Raw genomic sequence first — 15,639 nt, 5'->3', positions numbered from 1 at the left:
ATCTTTTGCCACAGTAGTTGACATCATTTGAGATTTACCTTACTTATTTTTAGGTAAAGTCAATCTAACCGCAGCTAGAGTTTACAGACTTTTTCAACTTGAGATTTCGAACTTGATAAATCTAGAAAATTGAAGACAGAGTTGACATATGTTATTATGATTATTGCCTTTTTTTTTAAGCTGCTTTAGGCAGACCAAAAGTTTGCAAAGTACTTCAGGGCCTTATGTAAATATCAGTATAAGTAAGTGTGCCATTTCCTTTCCAAACTTGTATTTTCAGGATTTATGGGAATAATGTGTACTCTGTGTTTTGCAAGGACTTCAAAGGAATAAAGACTAATTTATCAACCTTCCTTTGATTAGTGGCAAGGACCAAGTTTAGAAGATTATTAAGATAGAAGTAGTTAGGCGTGAAGGCTTTTCAGTCAGATGGAGGTTTGATTCCAAGGAACATTATTAGAAGAGGATTATTGTATTTGGTAGAGAGCTCTACTAAATGACAGAGTTGAGGCTTTAGGATTGGAAATGTTAATTTATCCTCCTATGAATTAAAGGCTCTTTTTAAAAAAGATGTAATAAACTGGTTAATATTTCCATACTTTTTAAAAAGTGTATTAAAAGACAAATTTTCTTCTCTAGTTAAAATACGTCTTTGGTAATACATTTAAATGGCACTAGAAAGAAGTGGAGAAAGCCATACTTCCTTCTTAAGTTAATGGTTTAAATTAGTTTTAAGTGTTTGGCTGTTTCTTAAAATCGGCTACATATGCATGAAATACTACCAAGTGTAATGTTACTAAGGAGGTTGCTTGTGTAAAATGCCAAGTTGAGACTTTGAGATTACATCAGTGACTTTGGAAAAATGGCCCCAAGATCAGTAAATTGCATGTCAGAATAAACAAGCAAATAAATCAAAGTTGCTATTTGTTTTGGGTTTTTTGTTGTTAAAATTTGCTTTAAGGTTGTAAGCAGCTTAAAAAATAATATTTGTACACGTCTCTATTTTAGCCAAAACTAGTACCAAACACAATAAAACATATATATGTTATATTTACACATACATAAATAGTGATTACTAAGGAAAATAAATACATTTATTCATGAAGACTCATAAGGAAGTGACTTTTTTCTCCTTAAAATTATAGCTTTCTTTAGCATTATGATGTAAAAATGATGGAATTGCAAGTTTGGTATTAAGACTATATTTCATAATAATAATATGGGTTTTTAGGCCCGTAGCCTTTAAGTAATATTTTTTACTTTGCAAAATAGCATAGGTAAACAGAAATGAACTTTTCACAAAACATATTTAACTCTTATTATGTGAGTGTGGTCTTGTTCTGTTTTCTGTTTTAAATTTTGCTATCACAACCCACTGAATTGATTTCTTGACTGAAGTTGGAAAGGCACAGTGACGGGCAATACTTAGCTAGATGACAGTAATATCTCATTTTTTTCTACATTGGTGATTAAGAAACAATGAATTTTCTGTATAATTAAAACTTTACTTTTTAAGTGCCAAAAATATATTTTTCAATTTTATGATGTTATGTGGATAGACCTCTAAAATCTAGAAATGCCCTGCAGAGGTATTTAAATTTATGAACTTTTTTTTTTTTTTTTTTTGGTAAGATCTGATTATAAATTCTTATGCTGTCAACAGTCTTTGTTGTTAAAATGTTTATTCTTCCATCCTTTTAATTTAAATGCTTTTAGTCTCTGGGCTAGAGAACTTACTCAGTAACCACACTTAACACTGAGTTCTCTATAAAATAAGAGTAAATAGGAGGAGAACCCTTTAGATTTCTTTCAGAACTCTGAGTAAAGTATGTGAATTCCACTGTAGAGAGAAACTCTGAGATATTTGCTTAACGGGGTACAGCTATGTTTCCAGAGTTTATTCTAAATAAGCAGCTGGTTGGCTAGTTTAAAAAGTCTGGTTTAAGTGAGGAACCATAAAAATAACGGGTTTAATTATTTGCCCTGTCCTTTTATCCATGCTCCACGTTCTTCTTGGAGGTGGAGTTTGTTTTTCAGTTACCTATGATCTTTCTTGTATAAATCACACCAGTAATATATACCTAAGATTTCTAGTTTTGACTTCTTAAAAGTGGAATAAGACTTTGCAGAGCAATCTGAGGATGGTATCTTTTACATTTTAAAAACATTTTACAATTATTTGTTAAATTTCACACAATTTTATGTGTCTTATGTACACAGAAGCCAACAGTGAATTTGTTTTGGAAGGAGAGGTAAATATATGTGCTCATCAACTGTGTTCTTTCCAAGGCATTTAGCAGTTTTCACAGAAATAATTTTTTTGTACTCATTTCATTGGTTTATATGATATTTATTTATTTATTTATTTATTTATTTAGGTTTATATGATATTTAAATGAATTAATTATAAATAGGGTGGCATAAACAACTTTTGAGAACAAACACCTGAGTCTAAACATGCAACTCCTAGTAGAAATAGAAATGTGCAGACAACTAGAAAGTACCTTATTCGCTGCTGTTGTCTTCTAGTTTGCTTTGTTGGAGGCTGTGGAAAGCACTCGAGGATCTTGCTGACTGATGAGGGGGAAGTCAGGAGAGCTCCTACTGTACTTTCAGATAATTAAGATGTTATTAGGTAGGACAATGGCTACATTTCACAGTAGTTAATAGTATTTTACCATAGTCTGAGGTTAAAAAAAAAAATAGTGGGGGAGGGGCAGGCAGTGAGAATCTTAAATAGGCCCCAGGCCAAGCAGCCCAGCACCAAGCCCCACCGGGGGCTGAATCTCACAACCCTGAGCTGAAATCAAGAGTCAGATGTTTAACAGACTGAGCCACCCGGGTCTGTTAAAATTAAAAAAAAAAATTTATTTTCACATAGTTACATAACATTACTTGGGCAATGCAGCCAAAGATGAGTCTTTGATGTTATCATGAGCACAGGCTTTGGGATCAGACCTATGTTTGTATCCTTGTTCCATTACTTGCTAGCTAGGTAATCTTCATCAAATTACTTAATCCCGGAGAGTCCCAGGTTCTGTGTACAATGGGAATAATTCTAATTTCTCATAGTTGTTAGAATGAAATATGACAGCGGTTAGCACATAGTAGGTTTTAAATCAATGGTACCTTTTATCCTGTTAAGACATTTTAGATGCCTGATGGTTGGCCAGTTAGTAATGTTCAACAGAGGAAAGGAAATTATCATGTATAATAACCTCATACTCTTTTGTTTGGCATTCATAGTTCAGTCTGTTAAGGCTCAAGCACGTTTCATTGGCTCTTAATATATAGTCATCTGATAAAATATAAAAGCTATGAAAGGATGCTTTACATAATATGTATAATTTCTTTATACTATCATTTATTAGCTTAAAATGTAAGTGGTGGAATGAGTGGACTAATCTTTCTGGGAATAGATTTTTAAAAATCTATTAAATGCATTAACTGTTGACCAGAGCTGGGCAGCTGGGAGGTTCAACAATGTTAGTCTATCTTATACCTAAGGATGCAAAGTTTGGACCTGGTCCCAGATAGATATTGAATGCCCGGTATAAGAAGTCTGAAGTGTGGCTTTTGCATGGAAACAATGGCAATGTTTTATGTTTTTAACATTTAATAATTATTTGTGTTATAAATGTGTGGTATTTCTGAAGTATTTCTAAATTTATGGTATTGTATGAAAACCTAAGTAGAATAAAAATCTCTTTAATTTAAAAGATAAATGTCAGCTTGCAATGCTTTATGCTTTGGTTAGAAACAAATGTCTTTTTCATCAGACATTTCTAAGAATGTTATCTGAGCTTATCCAACAGTTACAAAAGACTAAGGTTTATAAAATCTAGTAAATCATCAATAAATTAATAAGCATGTCTTTCAATTTATATTTGAATGCATAGTATAGCATTTATGATTCTTAAATAAACACTAGTGTAAAACCTGTTCCACAAAATACCAATTAAATATTTTTTATTTTATTTTATTTTTTTTGATTAAATGTTTTTTAAAGTTAAAACTGAGAGGAGTACTGTCTTAGTTTTTTCCTATTATAATAGATTGAATATTTGTGTCTCCTCCCCCCACCAAATTCATGTGTTGAAATCCTAACACCATGAAGTGATGATGGTTGGAGGTGGAGCCTTTGAAAGGTGATTAGGTCATGAGGGTGGGGACCTAATGAATAGCATTAGTGCCCTTATAAAAGTGGCCCAAGAAAGCTCTTCCACCATCTGAAGTTACAGTGAAAAGAGAGGCATCAATGAGGATGCCAGCTCTCACCAGACTCTGAATCTGCTGGTGCCTTGTGGTTCTCCCAGGCTCCAGAACTGTGAGAAATAAGTTTCTGTTGTTTATAAGCCACTTACTTTATAGTATTTTGTTACAGCCTAATGAACTAAGAGACTCCCCTCTTCTCCTTTTTATTGTATTATAAATTGCACTTTAGAGTTAGTTAGCAGTTTATGAATTTACCTAGGGTTTAAGGCAACCCTGTTAACCTCAGGCAATTGCTTCCTAGGCAATTGAAATAGGAGGAAAGACGTGGTAAGACCTAGAAAAAAAAGTAGCAAGGGAATTAGTTGCCTTGTTTATTTGCTTAAAATAATTCATTGTTAGCCAGAAATGACATGTCTGAGGAAAAGAAATGTTGACTAGGGGGTCCCTGGGTGGCTCAGCGGTTTGGCGCCTGCCTTTGGCCCAGGGCGCGATCCTGGAGTCCCGGGATCGAGTCCCACGTCAGGCTCCTGCTTCTCCCTCCTCCTGTGTCTCTGCCTCTCTCTCTCTCTCTCTGTCTATGATAAATAAATAAATAAATCTTAAAAAAAAAAAAAAAGAAATGTTGACTAGATTAAGTAGAGCAGCCTTTTATTAAATTCCCAAGTGGAGGTGGTGGTGGTAATATTAGTAATAACCGCTAACTGTTGTGTATACTATGTGCCAGGCACTGTTTCAAGTAGTTTACATGTATAATTCATTTAATCTTCACAGTTGCTCAGGGAAGTAGATGCTTTTGTCACCACCATTTTATAAATCAATGAAACTGAGTCAGAGAGAGATTTGGTAAGTTACCCAAGGTTACACAGCTAACAAGAGGGCTTGCCAGCTTTGAAGCAGGCTCAAGTATATACTCTTAATCCTCTGACTGGTAGCAGTGAGTAATGTTAAATTATTATAAGATACTGGGACCAAACTGGCCTCCAGAAAACACTAAATCTGGTTAAGCATTGTGATCTCGGAAAACTTACCTTCTTTGCCTCACTCTCTTCATCTTTACAATGGGGAAGTAGTAGTACCTTGCTTAGGGTTATTTTTAGTATTAAATAACTGTATTTAAGGTGCTTAGAACTGTGGCTGGTACATAGTAAACATTCAAACCTGAACTGCTTTTGTTATTATGAGACATACTTTAAAAAGTCAGTTATTTAGAGAAAGATGGGGAGGACAAAAGAAAGGAGTTAATTCAACTGCACATATACTTACTGTGATTTCAAGTCAGAAGTTACGGTTGGTCTATCATCCATTTACACTTTTGGGTCTTGATACGTCAGTAGCTATTAAATAATTGCTAGCTTGATAGAATTTCTGAAATTAGATACTACCAGGATTGATATAGCCATTCCCTGTCTGTTTTTGCTAGTCATCTAATAAAAAGGAAATGATTCAGTGGATGGAACACTGTCATTTCTTTGAAGCATGAGAAAAAAAAATTGGAAGGTATACTTGAGAGGCTAAGGTGTGTATAGGGAGCATGACTTAAAAGGTGATTTCCTTTTGAAAAAGTGAAGAAACCCATGCAAACTGAGCATGCTACATTGTAAGTAAGTATAGAAAAAAAGGATTAAATGAAGAAAATTTTACATATTTACTTTTTTTTCTCTTTTCAGTCTAGTATCTAGTTATGGGAATGTTTTTTTCCCATTTGAGGCTGAGGATATTAAAAACACTGAGGTAATATTAAAAAACCGCGGTAATATCAAACTTAGAATTCTAACTTAATATTGATCTTTTTTTTTGTAGTGTAAAAGCAGAATTATTGTACCTGGAAACAGTACTTCTTTTTCAGTATGTAAACCAAAGTCAATTTGTCAATAGTTAATTCTGTCTTTGCTCAAATGGATGAAAAATCAGAATAGTTCATTCATCTTATCAGATTTTTCGTAATAAACTGAAACAGTATAGACTGGGTCACAATGCCAGTATTAAGTCAAAATATTAGACAACAATTGATGTGTAATACTAATGATACTTTGCTATAATATAAGTTGAGGGTTTTTTTTTTTTCATATTTTCCTTTTCATATTAAAGATACTCCTCCCATAAAATTGTAATAAGGCCTTTTGCATTTTTTTCTCCTTGTTCACCGTGCCCAGCCCTACAGGTTACCTTGTAGGTTTTTGACTACCTTTCAGGGCCTTATATGGACTATTCCTTCTGCCTAAAAAGCTTTTTGCTACATGCATCAAATTGATGGCTCCTTGTCATCCTTCTGATCTTGGCTTAAATGTCACTTTTCACAGAGGCTTTCTCTGACTACTCTATCTAAAGTGTTCAATTAATGTTAGCTGAATTAGCTAATTGAATTAACATTCAATTAGCTGAATTGAATTAGATGTCCTTTGTTGTCCTTTTTTTCCCCCTCAAGTTTTTATTTAAATTCTAGTTAACATATAGTGTAATGTTGGTTTCAGGAATAGAATTTAGCGATCCATTACTTATAGTATAACACCCAGTGCTCATCATAACAAGTACCCTCCTTAAGAGATGTTATTTTTTTTTTTTAAGATTTTATTTATTCATGAGAGAGAGAGGGGGTAGAGACTTAGGCAGAGGGAGAAGCAGGCCCTATGCAGGGAGCCCAGTGCCGGATTCAATCCCAGAACTGCAGGATCACGCCCTGAGCCAAAGGCAGGCACTCAACTGCTGAGCCACCCAGGCGTCCCAAGAGGTGTTATACTTAAAAACAACTTCAGGTTAAAGTTCTATATCATATTTGGTGTACTTGATGAAAGGATACTGACGCATAAAACTCTTAATCATTTCATGAGAGAATTGGATGTAGGATTTCTTTAAACTTCTCCTACATTGCTTGCTCTATAATTTATACCTATTTTATTTATTTTATTTTTTTATTTTATTTTATTTATTTTATTTTATTTTTTATTATTTTATTTTATTTTATTTATTATTTTATTTTATTTTATTATTTTATTTTATTTTATTTTTTTAATTCATGAGAGAGGCAGATACACAGGCAGAGGGAGAAGCAGGCTCCATGCAGGGAACCTGACATGGGACTCGATCCCAGGTCTCCAGGATCACGCCCTGGGCTGAAGGCGGCGCCAAACCGTTGAGCCACCTGGGCTGCCCCTACACCTAATTTTTAAAAAATTTAAACCCACAGAAAGGTTGAATCATACAATTAATCAAATACCTTCTCATAGGTTAATTATCAACACTTTACCACCTTCGTTTTATCTTTCAATAGGTAAGTGGGTGGATTAGATAGGTAGACACGGGGGGTTTTCATTTTTATTTTTTGTTTTTATAATTTGAGAGTGAGTTGCAGACATGACACTTCAACCCTGAGTACTTCAACATAGAACTGACTAGTATCAGTATGTGAAAGCTGACTATGTACATTTCTTCCCATTTCTGTATCAATTTAGTTGCTTGTAATCCTCATTAGTGGCCATTTACAACATGGAAATTGGCAATACTACAAACCAGGTTTTTTTTCCCCTCTCCAGAGCCAGTTGTTAGACATTTGCCATCACACCACTGCATGTACCTCCTAAAAGTAAGAACATTCTTCCACATACCTGCTGTACATTTATCATACTCAAGAAATCAAACACTGGCATAATGCTAATATCTAATATACAGTTTAGATTCACATTTCCCAAGTTGTCCCAATATAGTCTTCAGTCAAATTGCTTTCTATTACAGAAAAGAAGTTAAACCCTGATGTTGAACAACATTTAGAAAGGTTTTAGAGCATATCATGAGAATATGTAAAGGTAGAAGTGCACAGAAGTACTGCTGTTTGGGGAAAAAAAAATCAGGTCATGTATATAGGACAATTAAGATATTAGCAGATTTTTTTTTCCTTATTTAGCTTTAAACAAAAAGTTACTTGGACAAAATAGATTTAAGAGAATAATGAGTATTGATGAAATTCCAAGATTTTTTCTGATTGAAAATAATTATTTGAATTGAGAGGAATTATGTTTTTACTCTAAAGCCTCAGGCTACCTCTCTGATCTCATTTTTTTTTTTTTTTTAGTATTCTAATATCCCTGTAGTCTTGGCACATTGGTCTTTTTCTTCAGTCACCACAAGCATATTGACATTGTGGGGCCTTTACATTTGCTGTCCCCTTATGAAATACAAGTCTCATGACCCTGTCCTTTATTCCATTTGACTTTGTGCTCAGTTGTCATCTCCTCAAAGAAGCCTTCCCAACCATCCTATGAAAAGCACAGCTCTTTTATTTTTTCTGTACACTGCATTACTCTTCTTCATATCGCTGCTTGACTGGATGTTCTGTATTTATTTATTTATTTATTTACTTTTTTGTTTTTCTCCCTAGTAGGAATGTAAGCTTCATGAAGGTAGGGACTTAATGATGTTTATTCACTGCTGTGTTTCCCCATATGTGGACTGATGCTTGACATTTAGTAGCTGCTCAATAAATACTTATTATTAAGTGTTGCATGAATTTTAGTATCTTTGTGATATACCATAAAAGTCGTCTTTTTTTTTTTTTTTTTTAAGATTTTTATTTATTTACTCATGAGAGACACACACAGAGAGAGAGAGAGAGAGAGAGGCAGAGACACAGGCAGAGGGAGAAGCAGGCTTCTTGCAAGGAACCCGATGCGGAACTCCATCCCGGCTCCCAGGATTATGCCCTGAGCTGAAGGCAGACGCTCAACTGCTGAGCCACCCAGGCGTCCCCATAAAAGTGTTTATCACTGGAAAATTTTATTCATTTTTCCCCCTGGAACTTGTTAGTTTTGTAACTCTACGGATTAATTTTCCAGTATCAGCTTTTGTTTCTAATTGGGAATATTTATATCCACTTCTCAAAGTTACTAGAGAATCAAATGAAATAACTATATAAACATAAGACACTTGATAATTGACTGGTAAAAATGCATACCATCAGACTTTGTAGGAAATAATGAATTTCAGCTGGAGTGATTAATTTCATGGCACAGATCCATCAGAGGCAACAGCTGTGTTGAGCCTTAAAAGACATAAGACAGTTATGTTTGGGATAAATAGGTGGGAGTTTGAGATAGGTGGAAGAGATTTAGGCAGGGAGGACTGGAAGAGAGGACAATCTGAGCAATTAAGATGTTTAAGGGATAGCAGGTAGACTAACATGAATTGTAGGGCTTACTTATAAATGAGGAAAATTAGGGTTTTGAATGTCACACTAAGGGGTTCGAGCTTCATTCGCTTGATAGAGGGGCACCATTAAGTAGTTTGGTCTGATTGAAGAGAACTTTTTGGAAGAATAATTTGGCAGTATATTTCTTTTTTTTTTAAGTTTTATTTATTTAACCTCTATATACCCCATATGGGGCTCAAACTCACAACCCTGAGGTTAAGAGTCCTCTGACTGAGCCAGCCAGGTGCCCTTGAGAGTATATTTGTATTATTTAATTTCATTGTAAGCAAGCAAAGAATTACTATTGAGTATCTGGCAGTCTTAAATCAGTTTTTAGCTCTCAAAGTTATATTATGACCTGGTATTCTAAAAATTACCTGACACTCATCTCTACTGTTGGCTAATTTTTTCTTTTTCCTTTGCTACCATTCTTTGTAATATATGAGGGATTAGTTTTCCCTTATATGAAAATTCTTGGGAGTATTAACATGTACATAATATTACAATGTCATAGCTATTGTTTTATGATCCTCTTTTGTCAGAATAGTTAAACTACATTATTTTAAAGCAGCTCTGTGTTATAACAAATAGGAGAAAAACAGGATAAATTTGGAAATTTTTCTCTCATTTCAGACATTTGCTGGCAGAAACGTCATAAACTCTGGGATTAGAGGCCTTTGTACCTTCCAACCACATGTGAACTATGGGAGTAAGGAGATCCCCCTCCCCCCCAATACTGAATAAGCTTTCCTACCTGTGTTAAGGAGGGAATGGATATGTCTCCTCCCCGCTACCCAACAAAATAAACATTTTTACACCAAAGCTTCAAGGAAAAAAATTTTTTTTGGCCATAGGAGGGATTTGTTCAATGTATTACTAGTAGAAAGCACAAAGCAGGAAATCTTAGATCCCGTCATTCATAACTCCTTCAAAATTGTCTGAAATGCGTGTTCTTAAGTTAGAAAACTCATTTAGAAGTTGGGATAAGGAATATACCTATGCCTTTGAGGAAGTGTATTCAAATCTGAGTAATTATTTTGTCCATTAAATGCTGGTCCTGGAGGCATAGTTCTACAGTCCAGTATATAACAACTGTGACCTGTGCTTTTTCTTTTAGCTTCTGTTACAGAGTTCAGGTATCTGCCAGGGAACTCTGAATAGCGAACAGTGAAAAAAAATCCTCAGGTTACACAGTGGTACAGATTAAATTCCATTACCAAGAGCTCAGGACACTAAAATCCTTTTCTTATTCTGAAATTACTTTGAAAATCATGCTGTTGCTAGAAATCAGAGTTGGAAAGGTCATTACAAAGTGTGAGTCTCTTTCATTTTTACAGTAGGAAAACAAGACCCAGAGAAAAAGAAGTAACCTATCCAACTATGAAAGTAAAACTCAGATTTCCTGCTAGTCAGTCTAGTGTGTCTGTACTTCTACCTTTAGCAAGAGCACAACTGCCTCTAGGTTCTGCACCAGAAATGACATAATGATCAATCAGCCTTCCTCAAGGAACTTGGAAGAAACAAAGACTAGGTGATTATATATTAACATTATTCTCCAAATAGAATAGAAGAAAGTCAACGGTAATAGACTCAAAGTGAAAGACCTTTCATCCTTGAAATGGGATGGTAAAAAGAATATAATGAAATTAGAAATTAGAGATAATGTCAAATTTAAACATGAATTAGCAGTATAAGCTTATTATTTAGAAATACAGAGAAAAATCTGTCTTTAATTTTATCATATGAAAAACAGGGCTAGCTATAGTACTTAAAGGGCTATCATAGTGATTAAATGAAGTAATCCATGTAAAGTGCTTAGAATAGTATTTGATTATGAAGAAATGGTAAAATGTTACTTATTAATGTATTAACATTTCTTCAAAAATAAGTACAGTTTTTAGAAAGATGTATTTACTTATTTGAGAGAGAGGATAGTGTGAGGTAGGTAGGGGCTCAGGGTGGGTAGAATCATCAAACAGACTCTGCACTGAGTGCAGAGCTCAACTCAGCGCTCGATTTCAACCACCCTGAGATCAGGACCTGAGCCGAAACCAAGAGTCAGATGCTTAACTCACTGAGCCACCCAAGCACCCTAATAGGTATATATTGTAAATGTTCTACAAAGGAACCTACAAGGGCTAAGAGGGTGACTAACCAAGGGCCGGGAAAAGTATCTTTGGTTAGGATGATTAAATAAATAAGGCCTCTTGGAAAGTAAGGCAAGGATGTGAAAGAGGCAATTATGTAAGGATTGAGGGAAAGAACATTCTAGGCCAGAGGAGTAGTATGTGCAACGATCTTGAATTTAGAAAGAACCTGGCATGCTTTAGGAGCTGAAAGAACATACCTTAATTTTTTTAAAAAGATTTTATTCATTTATTCATGAAAGACACAGAGAGAGAGAGAGAGAGAGAGAGAGAGAGAGAGGCAGGGACATAGGCAGAGGGAGAAGCAGGCTTCATGCAAGGAACCCAATGTGGGACTCGATCCCAGGACTCCAGGATCACGCCCTGGGCTGAAGGCAGGCACCAAACCACTGAGCCACCCAGGGATCCCCCATATACCATAATTTGTATTTCCTTCATTTGCTTATTTTAGATAATCTCCTTTACTAGAATATTTGTTCTCCAAGGGTTGGGACATATCTGACTTCTTCCCTCACACCTGTGACAGTAGTTGGTAGGGAGTTGACATTTATCAGACACTTGAAAAAACATTTAAGTGCCTATTGTATGCTTAATCACCATCAGTGCCTTGTGATGAGGACTGGATTTTCCTTTCTCCTTTCAGACAGAAGTGTGGTAGGATGCAGTGAATTGTACATAGTTGACTTTTTTTTTTAAAGAGCATTTGAATAACTGAAGTATAAATTATTTCAAATATAAAATATAAATTTTATATTTTGAAATAGTTTCAGGGAATAAAAACATTTTTATTTAAAGTAATTTGAAAAATCAAGTAATTTGAGTTAACCATTTTACCACGAAATTCATATTTTCCTGGTGGATCAGATGAAAATGCTCTCTGGGATGGTCCTGGTTTATACCTGTTACCTCTGTCTAATCCTATTTCACAATTGTCTTCTTTCACTCTAAATGTGTCATTGTTTATACAAAGAATTTTATGGTCACCCTAATTACTAGCCATTTTGGTGTTCTACTAGCACACTCTGTAACTCCTATTTCTTTCTGTATTAAAATAGCTTAAGTATAGCTTGAGGTAGATCATTTGCCCCAGCTGTGTTCTGTAGAATATTACATATAATATTTTATAATTTGTGTGGACTCTTGTTTAAATCAAGGAATTAACAACATGGAATGCTCACTTGGATTTAGTACAAAACACTTGAACTTTGTTTCAGAAATGCTTGATTTCTGAGATGTTTTTATCAAAATCACATATTTTGACAAAATGTTTTTATTCAAAGTCATCTGAATTCTTAAGAAAAATGCCTTCTGTGATAAATTAACGATTATATAACATTGGTAAAATAACATCATTTTTAGAATTTATTGTTAAATATAGTAAAACTTTATAGACATTTGGATCCTTTTCCTTCTCTGAAAGAAATATGCATTGAATGCTGTGCTGGAAATGCAATGATGAGTAAGAACTAACTTGGCCTCTGGAAAGGCCTCTGGTTGTGGTCTTTTCTGACTTTTTTCCTGAGTCAACAGACAGATCAAGACTGGAGGGTTAGTTACCCAGTGCTGTGTTGAAAGAGGCTTAGGTGGGGGAGTAGGGGACGTGGCCCAGAGGATACCTGCACAGATCTGTAGAGCCCCTACATCCCACTACCCTCTCTTATTTGTAGTGATCTCAAATTTGGTTTGAATATAGAGTGTGTGTGTGTGTGTGTGTGTGTGTGTGTGTGTTAGATATTTGTTTTAGAGAATGTGGAATGGAAATTTATTTCTCAGTAATTGCAAGTTTTAGTTGAAGTGCTCAGTTCATGAGGCCTTCTTGATTTTGCCCCCTAGTCAGTGTAATAACTAAAACCTTCCTTGTCCAAAAGGTTAGAAACTATTGAGGCAGTCAATGATAAGTACTTTTCACCAGCTTTCTGGGTGACATCATTGTATTAACTAAAATAATGTTGAAAATTAACAGCTTTGAAAGATTGATTGTGGGCAGCCTTGGTGGCCCACCGGTTTAGCACCGCCTTCAGCCCAGCACCTGTTCCTGGGGTCCTGGGATCCAGTCCCACGTCAGGCTCCCTGCATGGAGCCTGCTTCTCCCTCTGCCTGTGTCTCTGCCTCTCTCTCTCTCTCTCTCTCTCTCTCTCTGTGTCTGTCATGAATAAATAAATAAAATCTTAAAAAAAAAAAAAAGATTGTAGCATTTAAATGAGGGAAAAAAACAACTGTCTACCTCTCCACAAAAAGCTATACACAATAAATTACAGAATTTGTACATTCTGAATCTTTAAATATCTCTAAGCATTTGTGTCTCTGGTAGTGTAGTGTCATTTCCTAGTAAAGAAGGATTTATAGAACTGGCAGCACGTGAGGTGTATGAGTTTTGATTGTAAATCTCCAGCAACTACTTCTTTTTAAAACTCTATTTAGTAAAATGAAAATATCAGCCTTTATTTTATTTTATTTTATTTTATTTTATTTTATTTTATTTTATTTTATTTTATTATTTTATTTTATTTTATTTTTGAAGGATTTTATTATTCATTCATGAGAGACACAAAGAGGCAGAGACATAGGCAGAGGGAAAGGCAGGCTTCCCGTGAGGAACCTGGTGTGGGACTTGATCCCAGGACCCCAGGATCACGACCTGAGCCAAAGACAAACGCTCAACCTCTGAGCCACCTAGGTGCCCCTCAAACTTAATATCAGCCTTTAATGTGTACTTCCAAAGTCCATGTTGGTTGAATGTGATAAGGTTGAACCAAATACCTTTTGGGACATGGCAGGGGATTGTGGTAATTGAGAGAGAGTATCACATGGAGAAGTGGCTTTAACATTTTTTTATCAACCCACTGTTACAGACCGAGTGTTGGGATGGCTGCTCCAACCTAACACTCTGTCCCCCTAAACAGAAGTCATTATTTAGTCTTGTTCTGTGGTAGTAGCTGATATTTTGTTTTTCTCATTTTATTTAAAAAGAAAATGATAGTTCCAATCCTTTAAATTAATTTGACAGCACTTTTAATCCTATGGATTGTTTTCACATTTAGAAGAACTAGAAAGACTTGGATTCAGGTTCTGATTTTGTCACCTGCTCTGTATAACCTTGATCAAATTACCTACCTTCTCTGAGCTTCAGTTTCCTCATTGGTGGAAATTGAGGTAATTTCATTTCATAGGTTTCTCATAATGACATAACCTGATTTTGTTAGAATGACACAACCTGAATAAAGTGGTTGTGCCAGGCATTTAATAAGCACATAATTAATGGCTATTTTCAATTGTTTCCAAACTTTGTAAGCTTAGGGAGTTGGAAATGATAATAATGGTGAATCCTGTTCAGAGGAAAATTAACTCAGTTTTAGATGTGTTAGCATTCGAGGTGTTAAAGGTAGCCAGAGAGTTTAGTCATATTATTTGGAAATAAGACTATATGAAATAGTCTGAAATTAGCAAATTTTTAAAAATGCAAGCAAATTTGCAGACTTAACAATTGTCTTTCTTAAAGCTACATGAGGTTTATTTAATTCTATATAACTGTTTCACTTTACCAGCTTTCTGCTGACATTGTCCAAAATTTATAATATAGAATCTGTCATTTGTATGACTTGGCATAAGTAGTAGAGGTAAAGTACCAATGATGGGTAGTTGTGAAAAAAGAAAAACATAGGACTAGGAATGAAACCTGGCTTAGGTGATTGAACTAGGTAATCCATCAGCTGCCTTAATCTTTAAGGTTCACTTTATCTATAAAGCATTCTTATTTCACAAAGTTCGATTGTCAAAGGGACAAATGAGTGTAAGATAACATTAATTTCCATTGAGATACTTTTAGTAAAACATGGTTTTTAGCAGAATAAAAAATTCATGATTGCTCTAGATTTTAAGACTGAATTAAACATACCATTCTTTATAATATAACAGCAGGAGATTAACAGCATTTTAGAACTTGTATTTAAAGAAATAATGGGTATAGGTAAAGAGGAACCCACGTGCATCTGGGCACATGTTTTATGTAATGATGATAATCACTTATAAAGAGAATTATAGGATATTAAAGTGAATTGTTATATCTGATATTCATACTTATTAAGTCAGACTAGTATG

The 15,639-nt window shown here is 34.8% G+C and overlaps 1 protein-coding gene across 2 annotated transcripts in view; it reads left to right on the top strand.

Annotated features, from left to right (window-relative positions):
• Positions 1-15,639, top strand: part of FAM214A (family with sequence similarity 214 member A) — an 86,199-nt gene that overhangs the window by 1,730 nt on the left and 68,830 nt on the right. The gene's annotated exons all lie outside the window — the stretch shown is intronic.

This window comes from Canis lupus, chromosome 30 (assembly GCF_011100685.1).
Source record: "Canis lupus familiaris isolate Mischka breed German Shepherd chromosome 30, alternate assembly UU_Cfam_GSD_1.0, whole genome shotgun sequence".
Classification (NCBI taxonomy): domain Eukaryota; kingdom Metazoa; phylum Chordata; class Mammalia; order Carnivora; family Canidae; genus Canis; species Canis lupus.
This window is presented reverse-complemented; position numbering and strand designations above follow the sequence as displayed.